The sequence below is a fragment of the Acartia tonsa genome, chromosome 7, assembly GCF_053477335.1.
Source record: "Acartia tonsa isolate MP-2025a chromosome 7, ASM5347733v1, whole genome shotgun sequence".
NCBI classification, from domain to species: domain Eukaryota; kingdom Metazoa; phylum Arthropoda; class Copepoda; order Calanoida; family Acartiidae; genus Acartia; species Acartia tonsa.
Genome location: NC_137266.1, coordinates 34,549,827 through 34,563,327, shown reverse-complemented (window position 1 = coordinate 34,563,327; position 13,501 = coordinate 34,549,827). Strand labels below are relative to the sequence as shown.

Genomic DNA, 13,501 nt, shown 5'->3' with positions numbered 1-13,501 from the left:
TAAAATGCCATTTACTGAAGTTGCACGCGGTCATACACAATGTTGGTAGGTTAGCTCAAATTTCAGATATTATTTTTGCAATTTGATTTACTTATTTTCTCCATAATATTTAAGCGATGCTTTCAGAATTATCTAATTTGCTATGATAAAAAGATGAATTTTTCTCAAATTATGAATACTGAGATCTGAAATTTGCGTCACCCTTCTAACATTGCGTATGTCTGCGTACGACTTCAAGAACCAGCATATTATTACTGTCCATCACTCAATTATAAAGAGATTAGCGTAAAAAGGCACAGAGACATTAGCGTTAGGTTTAGAATTCTATTTTTAAAAATAAAATCTTTACAGATTTTTTTATTTGATGGTAAAATAAAATCAACCATAGAAGAAATTAAACAAAAAAGCTAAAACCCCTTTTTTTTGTTGAAAATAATGTTTCAGGGTGATGATTTTTATAAGAATTAATATCAATAATGTATCATAACAGAAGTGTTTCGGTACTTTGGGCCGAATATCTCGGTACTTAGGCCTACGTGGCCGTCTACGAGATCTTAAGTGCATGAAGCACAATCATCCTCACTACTTCCAATGAATAAGGCACTGATGCAGTTACAAATAGTGTATTTACACCATGAAACGGTGGGATCTAAAAAGATAATAACAAAATTAATACAAAATATTAAAAATGTTTCAACGAATAAGAAAACGTGCATATTTTTTAATAGAAACTGATAAATTTCAAACAGAATCATTTTAAAATATATAAAATTATTCGTAGGTAAAAATAAGTCAATGATTTGGTCTATTTTAATGAAAAAATAAAGAAATCAATTTGCTATATCTTAAACCAAAAAAATCACTGTAATCTTCAAATTTCAAAGGTTAAAAAGAAAGATTACTCACCAGTCTTAATTCATATCAAGCCAGGAAGTATATAGAGGTAAAAAATCACACAGCTAACCACTCATTCTATGCAGAACAGGATTTTTCGTCACATAACATGTGCCGTGCTGAGGGCATCAAACAATACAAAGGAAGAAAGCGCGTGGGGCGCACACATATGGCTATGCCGCGCTTCGTTGCTTAGATAATATGATTTCAAACTACAAAAGTTGTCTTCTACTCATATTTCTAGTAAGGTTTAGGTGGGGGTTCGATCCCGCAAGGAACACACTACATAAGTACCAAGACAAGAAGGAAACAATTATTTTCACCAATTTATCTAAACCTGGATGGTACATCCAGGCATTTCTAGTATATTTAAAATTGCTTACTTTTCTGTGTGTTTGGTTGTGTGTGTGTGTGTGTGTGTGTGTGTGTGTGTAGATTCTAAGTAAAAAGACAGGAAGTGATTAAAAAGTTTTACATTTTCCAGAACAAATAATTCCTCTCCCTACCTTTTCTTTCTATTCCAATTTGTGGAAGAAAAAAAGAACATTTTTTGGGTCTTTTGTTCTGAACTAAAACTCACCCCCTAGTTCTACATATGAGTTAATTAAGCAACTCTGTAACTTACTTTGTCGGAAGTTTGATTGGTTTGCTTTACGCAATGGCAGCTATGAGAATTTACATAGTAGCTAACATATTTAAAGAATTATTTTACTGTGAAGATTATTTTGCCAAGTGAGAAGGGAAGAAAGGAACATTGGACTGTAAGTTATACTGGTACCCAAAATTTAATAATTTTGTTTATCATTATCAAGATGTAAGGCTGCTCTATATGCTTCTATAATAATTCTTTATGGACGTTATGAATAATTATTAGCTTTACTATTAGTCCGTCCGTTTATTCGTTACTTTATGTACAAATCTAATAGGGGAAAATATCTTACAAGGCTGCCATGTGACATAAGATTCTGTGAAATAAATATGTATTCCAATAAACAATGTGTATTATAATAATAAAGATTTTTTAAAATCCGTCAAGAGCGTCTACTCTAAAACTCACTTTACCCTATGAAATTAATTTAATAATGTAAAATAATTGATACGAGAGAGGACTGTTAAGACATTTCTTAGATATTTTAAAGAAATTGTCCAAAACTTTTTCTAAAATTTGCAATTAGCCTGGTTTCAGAAAAAAGGGATTTCTTCCCTTGTGTAATCAAATAGAAGATTTTTAGAAAAATAAATTTAGTTGCTTTGCAATTTTAACAAGGATGACAACAATCATAAAAACAAAGCTCTTAAGCGGTAGGACAATGGTAGTATCAGAGCGGTATAAGCAAAATATGAATGTAAAAGTCTTAACAAAATGTAAATAATTTTGTTACAAAACTGCTTAAATACTGGATACTGTTTAAAGACATTAGAAAACTATATGTATTTCATGAAAAATTGTTGGTAAAAAGAAAAGTAAAAATCAACATATTTTTAAGGGGCGTACGGACATTCTAGTATCAATTATAGAGTATCATCATTTCAAGTTTAAAATCGATAGGGCAATTCTAATATGCCCAAATTAACGATAAGATCTATCCTTTACTGACAGAAGGGCGGACTAACCCCAATTATAGAAAAGCTTCGCTTTAAAAAACGAAGCTACTCTTATATTAGCTTTTGTCTGTAAGACTGTCCAATAAATACATTTTATTATTTAGGGCATTCAAATATTGAACAGTAGATAAATTAAAATTTCAGAATGTTAAAAAGATAGTATACTTATTCTTTTGTTCTAAAGTATCTCGCAAATGGCATTTTTCTTTTCTAATGGATATGTTATTACACCAGGTTTTCTTGTTCTATAATAAAATGAACTCTGTAGCTAGCTAAAAATAACCATATTTCCCATCCTCCTCTTTTATCCACATCCCCCTTCCTCCTACTGTATAAACGGCCTGACCAAAAAATGCGAGGGGGTATATCAACCTAACTTGGCGACAATTTTTCTTCTGACATAATATCCACGTTATTCTACATCCATTATGCTTCTATATTGATCTAGAGGGCAGGTTTGCATTCTGATTGTTGAAGGCATTAAAAACATATATACTATTGTTTCAAAGGCTGTAATTTAAAAGATATTTTCCTTTAAAAATCATATCAATTGACTGCGAATTGAGTCGACTTTTATGCAATTTTATAAATATTTTTTTGCATTATTTGTTGTGCATTCGTATTGTAAAGAGACAATACGAAAGGACCCAATATTTTATTCCTACGTTAAAACAATGAAACTAATATTATTTTCATAAGCATAATTAAGGCTAAATATGCCTTAAAACTAAAAAAATATTTAGTCTTTCTTTTAAGGGAAGCCATATGTCAGTCTTTCAACAACCCAACATTTCCTCTTAAAAAGAAGTTTTTTCTGTCTTTCGTATACCACTTATTGTAAATTTACGCATGTTATAATCGCCTAGAGCTATCAAAATTGGTGTGTAGAGATTCTTATAACAATAAGAAACAGTAGAAAGATTGTTTTTACTGTTTATTCTTATCAGAATGTCAATACAACTACTGTATAAGATAATAAAACAAACAGGTTTGTAAAGATAAAATGGAGGTCTCTTGGACAATTGGGAACGTACAAAGTGTTGCATTTGGGGAAAGATGTATTCTTCGATTTTATTCCCTTTCCTTTGTCTAATTGGTTTAGCCTAAATTATTTTTTCCATGAAAGTTGTGAAATTATTTTATAACTAAATCATTATTAATTTTACAAGAACACCATATATTGTTATCCAAGAACGTGAGTCTCTTCTTCTTCACTGTGTGTGTATGACATCTAGACCAATTAGAATTCAAAATTATAAAAGCTTTTGCACACCTCGCTGACATGAGTTTTGGGTAATTTATTGCAAAAACTTTTACTATCACTCTTTGCTGTTCAAAATTATTTATTTATCAAGAATAATTGAAATATTAAAAACAACCAGTGTTTAATTTTTACGATTAAAGCTGATATGTTAGTTGTTTGATATCAGCTGTATAAACCAACAACTGAATTATTTCCAGAAATTAATGCTTTTAGGGGATTTTGAGAAGTTTTTAGTGGGCAAACACTTAGTCGTAATAACGACCTTTACTTCTGCCCACCAAAACCCCCAAAAAATTTATAAATTATTTAAGTTTAATTTCGCTTGTTAACTACACCTCATTTCTGGTTAGATGTTGAAATATATCTTTTACTTAGGGATAAATGAAGGTAATAAGACAAGAGAGGCAATGTCTGATTGAGCCAATAGGAGAATCCCATAGAAACCTACATTAAATCTCATTGGTTGTTAAATTGTGTACACATTTCATTACGAACGCATGTTTTTTCATTTCATACATTAATAAAAGTCAGCTATAAACAATGTCATTTCTTAGTACAAAGCTTTACTGAATCAAACTTACTTGCGCAAAAATTTCGTCATAAATGAGAAAGCTTCAAACAGAGGTGGATTCTTTTAAAAAATTAGGCTCGCTACACTCAGGTGAGGAAAAATTATTTTTGTGAAAAATCCTCAAAAATCTACAAAAATGAAATAAAAATATAAAATGGTTATTAATATATTATTTTGTTTAATTTTTGTAGATTTTTAATAAGCTTTGGATAATTTTTCACAAAAATAATTTTGCCTCGCCAAAAAGTAGCGAGTCTACTTTTTAAAAGAATCCACCTCAGATTGAGTCGAAAGTAAACAATACTATCGTCTGCTAATAATGTTCCTTTTGAAATTGGACGAAAAATCGGGTCAGAAGTTTTAGATGTCTGTATCATATAACAGATGGGATGATGGAGCAACAAAATGTATTGTTGTGATAAAAGCCAAAGAAATCAACAATTTCCTGAAAAAAAAGTTAATGATTTTTATTTTTCAAATTGTTTCAAATGTTATTCTTCCTCATTTCACAATGAAATATAATCCCTTTACAGATGTTAGCTAAGTGTGATTGTTAGTAAACTAGGCTGAAGAAATTTGACAGAATATTTTTAAATGCAAACTTTAGCAGACTATTCTGTGCATGAATTTAAACTAGACAAGGATAATTGTGTTCTATAGAATACAGGGAAGGAGGGGATATTTAACAGTAAATTATATTGGTACTCAAAGTTTATATACAAAATCCATCTTTTGTTGGCAATACGATGCGAGAAATAACTATTATTTTTACCTGACAAATATATTATAACTCAAATAATATACAAGTGTGTTGTTTTCTTCTTGTTTTTATTAAATTTCTATGGATGTATCAATGCCAGTGTTGGATGTAATTATGACATAATATTGAAAAAGTGTGGATGTGTAAATGCCAGTGTCAGATGTATTTTTGACATATGTATAAAAATATTGGATGTATTTTTGCCAGTGTTGGATGTACTTAAAGCATGAGAATCAATTTTACTGTCATTTATACAGTAAAAATTTCAGTTTGTCATAAATACATCCACTGTAAATTTGCTGGTTTAGAAATGGCAGTCCCCCGTTGGCAACAATGTTTTGCAGACTATTCGGTCTACGAACTAAAACTAATAAATTAATAACTTATTCATAATATATCCTATAATAGCTTTATTAACATTTTAAATGATTGGTTTGTATTTTAAAGAAATATTTAGTATTAGTCCAGAGTAATTTCTAGGTTTTTTTTGCCGCTCGATATCATGTTTGAATGTTTTATAGATTTAAATCAGGTATAAGGTATAACCAACAAGCGAAATGAATATAAAATAATATTTTGGGGGCAAATGGACAGGTCGTCAATTTTACGATGTGTTGCCCCACAACGACAGCTGAAAAACACGTATAGGTTTCGTGATTTTTACCCGAATTAATTTCATTGTTGGTACAAGCTGGATTTAAATAAGTGATACCCTAACCTAGAAACCTAAAGAGGACAAGAGGTGTATCTCTGAATTAGATTTTGCTAATGAAGTTTATGTTTACGTGACCAAACGTTCTAGAGACAACCAACCCTTTGGTTATACAACCTATGTAGTGAAGTCCTAGCTCTACACAAAAAATATATAAATATAAATACATAATCCAGACAACTACCTGAATCCAGTGCTTGGGACCTTTTTCGTCTGCTAGAAAATTGCTTTCTGCCCTTCTTTTAGCAATAGGGTTGTGTTAATATTTACGACTCTATTGACTTATATTCAAAGACCCAGTTAGAATTCAGAAAAAGGTCCACGGGTTGGGGACATACAGTTATCTAACCAATTCCCCCTCTATTTTTTACTTTAATCTCTGCATGGTAATGATTTCAATCAAATAAAATTATATACCTATCTTAAAAGGTTAAATTTTTTTTATGAAATTATTTAACGTCATATTTACGTCTATAACATTGGATTATGAATTATCACTGAATATAAACTTATCTTAAATTCTATTGAAATGTTATTTTAAAAGAAAATAGAAAATTTTTAAGATTCTAATATTATGATCAAACAAGTATGTAAAATCCACCAGAGCGAATAAATGAACCATTATAACAACCTAGCTAAAAAAATGTCCTTTGAGTAATGCATCTAATGTTTCAAATATGGCCTCAACTATACTATAAAATCAACGTGGATATTCATCTACTATTGAGTTCATATCTGTATATATTCAACTATATATGAGAAAAAAACTTGAAATATTTCCTTCAGATTTGAAATTAACTAATGAAAATCTTGGATATTTAAGTACATTTGAGCCAAAACATGTTTTGAGTTTGTTTCTGCTTCGCTTCTGAAAGACATTAGACGTACATACCATGATTATAGAGACGCATAATTTTACTAAATTCTTGTATGAATCCTGTGAAAATAGTATAAGTATATATTTCTCTATTCTTTCTCTATAAATACGTCTTTCTAAATTGCTTTTGTAAAATATGGACAATCTTACCAAACCTATCTAGGAACACAGATAGGACAACGAGCAAAAGACATTTTGCTGGATAAAACCGGTTCTGATCCATGTTGGAAAATCATGTATCGAATCGCAATATGGACTATTTATAAATCAAGTAAAGCATTAATTCTTGTTTTTTGATCTTATATTTTTTCATTTTACCATTCAGGAAAACTTATTTTGATAAAATGCGATGAAAAAATATTACTAAACCTAACCTCTATCTTTTATGACATTTAAAAGTACTTGCTTAACACACAAAATAAAAATAACCAGGATACGGCAGCCGCACTTAAGTTTTAACGTTCCACTGTTGAGAATTCAACTGTTGCAGCCTTAATTTTGAATATTTTGAATTTCTAACTATGACCATTTTGACAAAATTAAATTCTTTTCAAATTTATCCCAAATCTTTTTTCTTTTTATTTCTACCCATGAATGGCTAAATCTAGTAAGATATTTATTCAGCTTAAGTGTTACATTCTTTATACTAAAAAGTTACTCAGCCCTTTGCCTTCTGAGGCTTCATAAAAATTAAGGGGAAGAGGGGGTAACGTATTTATATTTTTAGAGGCTGAACCTCATAAGGAGATTGACAATGACATACCCAGGGATCTAAAGATAATGGCCGACAAATAAGAAAACCCTATTACAAAACTTTGGGGACAAGTGTAATAAACGGCCCAATGTCTCCTCCCTCCCTTGAAATACCCCTTCCCCTTATTCTAAACTTTTTCTTCATCTTTTATTGTTCTTTAAATTTCTATATTTTTGCATTTTCTGAAAAAATCTGATAAAATCAGAAACGTTATTACTATGAAGTTTATATAAATTTTAAACCTAAAGTAAATCTTGGAATTCGGAAATAGTTAGGTTACATAAGGGTCAAATTTCAGTTTAATTTTAGCTTTATTTCAACTTTGATTTCTGCTTATCTTTTCTATTTGTGTTTTATTTTTATTAGAATTGGTCAAACTCTCTTATTTTTATCTGGAGTGTCCTTCGTCCCTCTGAGTAAGGTTTATGGAAGGGATCTAAAGGGATATTGAATTACATCTCTAATGATGATACACGAATCACCTCTTTTTTAGATTACAATTATTGGTAGAAACATTTGGACACTCAAGTTTAGTAACCTAACAATCAAAATTCACTAAAAGTCCTCAAAGTTGTTCAGCCAACGAATAAGAAAACCCTATTACAAAACTTTGGGGACAAGTGTAATAAACGGCCCAATGTCTCCTCCCTCCCTTGAAATACCCCTTCCCCTTATTTTAAACTTTTTATTCATCTTTCATTCTTCTTTAAATTTCTATATTTTTGCATTTTCTGAAAAAATCTGATAAAATCAGAAACGTTATTACTATAAAGTTTATATAAATTTTAAACCTATTGTAAATCTTGGAATTCGGATATAGTTACTTTACATAAGGGTCAAATTTCAGTTTAATTTTTAGCTTTATTTCAACTTTGATTTCTGCTAATCTTTTCTATTTGGAATTGGTCAAACTCCCTTAATTAGATGAGGAGTATCCCTAGCTACCCTTCTCACCCATCTCTGAGTAAGGTATATGGCCTAGTCATACTTGGGGTCAGCAAAACCGGAATCAACAATCTAACTGTTTATTTTACTCACTAATCGCGGAAAACTGTCTATCATAGGATAAAAGACATAATTTTCCAATAAGGCTGAAAACCAGTTTCAATCCAACAAAAATTAATCACTTATTTCTAAAGTAAATTTTTCCTATGACTGACCACTGCTGTGGGCCTTAACCTTGCGGGGCTACCCAGTACCCAATATAACAACCTAACTTGACATAAAGTAAAAACAAACAAACGAAAACTACCTTCAATTTATTTTAAGATAAGGCGAGGGTGGGGGTTAACAGTGTTCAAGAGTTTTTTGAATATCAAAGTGATGGGGTTAATATGTTCCAGCTGTGAAAGAAGGGTTAAAACTTGTAAGAATTCAAATGCACGGTAGCAATAAAAAGTCACGTGGCATTCAAGCTTGTGTATATTTCAAAGGGACAGTCCTACCCGTGAAGTCTGTATTTTTAATCAGGAAGTCCTTTTAAATAACAACGTGTATATATCAAATTTAAATTTACAAGTAGTTACAGTCCTTTCACATTACAATTTGTATATTTCAAAGTGACAGTCATATTGCATGCAGTCGATGTATATTCATCTAAAAAATATACGATATGTAAAAGAACAGCCATATGACATTCTAGTATGATCTAAAATAATGCTAGTTTGGTGTATGATTTACTTTTATTTTGACCTTTGCCCTAATTCATTCAACGTGTAAAATGATCATTATCAAAGACCAAATGTAATGTTGTCTGTATTTAACTCCTTTTGCTACAACAAACAATTGTATGAAAGTTGAGAGCTAATATAGGTTAGGTTAGGTTAGGTTAAAGACTAATTATAGACAGACATTAAAATAAAAAACAATGTAAAAAAGCAAAAAAGAATCCATAATTTATTTTCTTAAATCTATATGCTTCAAATATGAGGAAAAAATGACAAAATATCTTATTACAGAAAAAAATATTAATTATTTATATCTAGAATATTTTGTATTTAATGATTGATTGGCAGAAACATCAAAACTTTTATATTTTTGATAAGTTTTTGATCAAATAGTAATATAATGTTTAATATCAAATAGGAGCAGATAAGTACACATTTTTTTTACAAAAAAAGTACTTCTTATAAGGCATTAAATTAAAATTGTTTTTGTTTTGTTTTGTTTTTGAAATATTAATTTAGTACTTTTATTACATCTTGACTGTTTGGTTCAAACTAAGAGTTTCCAAACTTTTTAACCAGAAGGGGTAATTTTGCTTATCCTCATTGGGATGTGCATTAATTTATCATCTAATGTTCAATCCCTGGCTTTTGGGGCAGTTTTGATTTTTGACTAATATGTTGTTAGCAATGAAACAAAGGTTTTCTTTACCCAATATGATTTCCAATTTAATTTTAAAGCCTTTTTTCTTAAGTACTTAATAATAAGAAAAAAAATTTATAATTATATTTGTGATTTTTGTTGATGCTGTGAGTATTGGTTTAAAAAATATGACGTAACAAAAAAAATTAGCCAATGAGAGGACGTTATTGACCAATGGCGGCATGCGTAGTGGACTCTCATTGGCTAATTTTTTTTGTTACGTCATATTTTTTAAACCAATACTCACAGCATCATTTTTGTTCATTGAAAAACAAGGACTATATTTAACACAGCAAGATAAGTCACAGGAAAGTTAATTTTAATCAAATAAAGGGTTTGATAAAGTACAAATTGCATAAAAATGATGTTTATATTTCCAAAAACTAGATCTCAGAGCGGTTCAAACGTTATGCGTGGTATTTTTTACCATTAAAATAGGCCGCGCAAAGCGTGTTTTTGCAAACCTTTTATTTCACATGAATATCTCATACCAAAAAATCATATTTATTAATCACAAAATATAAAATTAAAGATAATTTGATGAATAGATGGGAGGACAAACCTTAGTCTTGAGTAACTGCACATCCAAAATAACTTATTTACAAGCGGAAGCATAATTTAATATTTATACAGAGAGATAAGAAAGTCATCTTATTTGATGTAAATAATATTGTAAATTAATAAAAATTAATCAGAATGACGTCTTTAATTATTAATTTATGAATTGTAACATGGATTATTAACTTTCAGGGATAAAAGCTGAAACAATGTTTATTAATCTTTATATGTCAGTCTTTTTTAACGAAATTATCTATTATCCACTGAAGCGATGTGGTTGTTCTACCCAGCTTCTCATAGTGGAAGGATACCACCAACATTAAGGAGAAATCATCCCTACAAAAAAAATGACAACCCCTATTTTTTTCCTTTTCCTTTTCGAACTGTATTACTGTATTCCTGACTGTGACTATCGTAAAAATGTATTAACTGATAAGAAAACGTAAATAATACTGTTTTTTTGGGTTTTTTAAACATACAAAAAAAAACACAATATAATTAACGTTTCTTAATTCATTTAATGGACTAACGGCTCTTCCCCTAGAGTGGGGAAGATATTTTATCTAAAGTGCGATTTATATTGAGAGGGGGGAGAATATCTATTAAAATAGTTATAAACCTTCACTAGATCTATAATAATGTTGATAGAAAAGAATAACCATGTCGGTCCAGCGGTTAGAGAGAAACATGGACAGACAGACATCTGTTGCTATTATACAAGAATCATAATATGAATAGCTCAATAACAGTTCAGCAGTTTAAATTTAAATTTTTACCATAGACGGACAGAAATAAAACATAGTTTAACTTATATTTAACTATATATGTATATTCATGGATTAAGGGAGGGGACAATGGGCAAATAATTCAATTTAAGAGTTTTCGCTGAAAAGCAATGAAAACCAGATTTATCCAGAAAATTTGACCAAAATTGTAAGGGGATCATGGTAATATAATTTAGAACAAAATTAGTTCTCAGAAAACTTAAATTACCAATACATCACAATGTAGTAAACATTCTGTAATTAATCACTAGAAAAATCGTGTTTAGAACTTCGTCAACACTTCTCATATATTTCTAACTGCAATCTAAATTCAAGGGGTTCTTATATTTTTAATACATAAATATCACAGTAGAGTTTCTATATATGAAATAACATTTTCTTGGGGAAAAATATTTGTTAAAACCAGCCATTTTTTCTGTCTGCTACATTCAAAACTAACTCAGCTAGTTAGCGGGGCATTGATGCGCTAGTACCCAAATTCAGTCAGAACCTGCTGAATTCGTGCACATTCCCTTTAAGCCAGTACCCAAAGTCTGAGACTCTTAAAAATTGAATATTCGATCCATTGTCCCCTCCCTTACTCCCTGATATATATTATAGATAGGTATCCAATAAAATGACTTTTGTTTTTTTAATTACTTGGGAAACCCATTCGCATTTTGTTTTCTTCCATTTGAGTAGTGAATTTTCTGTTGTGCTGTTACGTATCTATTTCAGTTAAGCTATCTATAATACAAAGTAGAACGATGTCTGTCTGTCTGTCCGTCCGTCCGTCTATCCCTTAAGATCTCGGTAACCGATCTGATTCTACTCTTCAGGGAATATACCTACTGGTCCTGTGGTGGCTTTGGGCTATTTTCTTGGGGGGTGGGACACCCCCAACCCCCTTAAAAATAAAAAATCCCCCCCAATTTTTTAATTTTTTTTCTTGTGTAGGTACCTATTTTTCTCCAATTTTTTTTCTTATGGGGAAGTTAGTGAACATAAAACTACTGGCGGCAGCACCAGTAGTACTTAATTTGTATCGGTGCTTTCCCTCAAAGTACATATGGAGCTCTGAAAACTCCCCCTTTTTGTAAAATCAAAATTAGATAGTTATTTCCTACATATTTATAAAGGGTTTTAGTCCTGCAAGGCTACCTAGTACCAAGTATAACCTAACCTAGCCTGACATAAAGTAAGAAACAAATGGAAAACTCTCCTTCTTCCATATTTTTAATTTATTTCAAAATAAAGGGGGGCCAGGTTCGACTAGGAACTTTGAGGGAAACCGCCGTTTTATTATTTTCTGTGATATTAAATGCCATATAAAAATTTAAACATGAGTCATTGAGTATTAATAATCAATTGTATTTAAAGGACGCCTGCAAGAAATACCACGCTTAAACTGCTGAAAGACTGCCACAAGTAGACCCAATACCCCAAATTTAAAGCCTTCAGCTTTAATAACAAAAAAGTTCTAGGCATTTCAAAAAAGCATTTTATATACAATGGAAATTTTGAAAGATTTCCGATGCTCATAAAAGAAAAAACAATATTTAATTACGTCGCCTAGACACAAAATTATAACTGTATCTTTGTCAGAAATTTAGATTGCCTGTAACTGATTACATTTTTACAATAAAAACACCACATTTTATAGTCAAAATCTATGAAAAAAATTCAATTTAAATTGCATTTTAAACAAAAATCATAGCGGAAACAAAGGGGGAAACTTCTGCAAGCTCAGCTGTGATTGGTTGCTAAGCTGATTCAGCCTTCTGATTGGTTACAGTACACTCGGTAGAACGCAAGTTAAACTTAATTTTTTTTAATGATTTTGACTATAAAAATGGGTATTTTTATTGTAAATATATAATTAGTTACTGGCAATCTAAATTTATGACAAACATAAGCTTATGATTTTGTTTCTAGGCCACGTAGTTTAATTTCAAAATTTCTAATATTAGCATTCAAATTCTTTCAAAATTTTCATTGTACATAAAATGCCAGTTTAAAATGCCTAGAACTTTTTTGTTATAGAAGCTGAAGGCTTCAAATTTTGGGTATTGGGTCTACTTGTGGCAGTCTTTCAGCAGTTAAAGCGTGGTATTCCTTGCAGGCTTCCTTTAAGAGGGCTAAATTTTAATATTTAGATTATTTTTATCCTTAAATAAAAGTAACAGGATATCTTTTTATACCGAATAATTCTCCGTCACAGTGAAGATTCAGATATGTCCAATAATTTAGGGTAGGGTACTACTAAGAAAAGTATTAAGACATTGTTGTATGACCAAGTTATTTTACCGAGAAAAGGGGATCTTTATGGAAAAATCTATAAAAGTATTTCTATAGAACAACAAAATATATTTATC

At 30.4% G+C, this 13,501-nt stretch overlaps 1 long non-coding RNA gene across 1 annotated transcript; it reads right to left on the bottom strand.

Moving 5' to 3' along the window:
• Window positions 1-607: 607 nt before the first annotated feature.
• On the bottom strand, window positions 608-1,027 carry LOC145324281 (uncharacterized). Its single transcript, XR_013881228.1, has 2 exons — window positions 907-1,027; window positions 608-649 (listed from the first exon to the last, which is right to left on the bottom strand). It is a non-coding gene; the product is annotated as an uncharacterized LOC145324281 (long non-coding RNA).
• Window positions 1,028-13,501: the final 12,474 nt, after the last annotated feature.